Source organism: Lagopus muta, chromosome 1 (assembly GCF_023343835.1).
Source record: "Lagopus muta isolate bLagMut1 chromosome 1, bLagMut1 primary, whole genome shotgun sequence".
NCBI classification, from domain to species: Eukaryota; Metazoa; Chordata; class Aves; order Galliformes; family Phasianidae; genus Lagopus; species Lagopus muta.
The window spans coordinates 14,457,493-14,458,644 of NC_064433.1; positions in this window are offsets into that span (position 1 = coordinate 14,457,493).

The following is a 1,152-nucleotide window of genomic DNA, read 5'->3' on the forward strand; positions in this document are numbered from 1 at the left end:
TTGGTGTCATTTTTCATTTCAAATGCAATGGGGGTTTGATCCTCAAAGGTGCTGCTGTTACAGACGAAGCCAGTGAAAACATGCCTTTTTATTTACTGTTAGGCAAATGCCCTTTGTGTGCCAGACTGGCATCTCCATGAGCTGAAACTAGGCACATGCTTAGGAGCCAAGCCAGACTGACCTGCACCTCCTGAGAGGGAAGTCTTGCTTCATATTTACATTAATGCCGAGGCTCAGGCTGAGACTTGACAGTATGTGCTCTTAGCACTACCCATCTTCAGTCTTCCCCCTTCCCTGGCAGTGTAACTAAGGAGTTTGGCTCTTCTGCAACATCACTGACAAAGCTTCTGTCAGGCCACGGCCCCAGTCTGTATTAACCTGAATATAAAGCACAATTGCCAGTGTATGCAGCAGGACAAGGCCAGTAGCATTTCTCAGAGGCTGTATTGCTTTTCTGAAGCCCTGTATTGCTTTTCTAAAGCTGTACTGCTTTTCTTTAGCCCTGCAGAGAAGGACCTGGGGGTCCTGGTGGATGAAAAGCTTAAAATGAGCCAGCAGTGTGTTCCTGCAGCTCAGAAGGCAAATGGTATCCTGGGCTCCATCAAAAGAGGGGTGGCCAGCAGGGACAGGGAGGTGATTGTCCCTCTCTACTCTGCTCTTGGGAGGCCCCATCTGGAAAACTGTGTCTAGGGTCCCCAGTACAAGAAAGACAGGGGCTGTTGGAGGGGGTCCAGAGGAGGGCCACAAAGATGATCAGAGGGCTGCAGCACCTCACGTACAAAGGCAGACTGAGGGAGCTGGGCTTGTTCAGCCTGGAGAAGAGAAGGCTGCAGGGTGACCTCATTGCAGTCTTTCAGTACCTAAAGAGAGCCCATAAACAGGAGGGGAATCAACTGTTTGAAAGGGTAGATAACAGCAGGACAAGGGAAAATGGATTTAAGTTGAGGGAGGGAAGATTTAGGTTGGATATCAGGAGGAAGTTCTTTACAGATAGAGTGGTGAGGTGCTGGAACAGGCTGCCCAGGGAGGTTGTGGGTGCCCTGACCCTGGAGGTGTTCAAGGCCAGGTTGGATGGGGCCCACGACAGCCTGGTCTAGTATTAAATGTGGAGGTTGGCAGCCCAGCATGCGGGGGGTTGGAGATTCATGATCC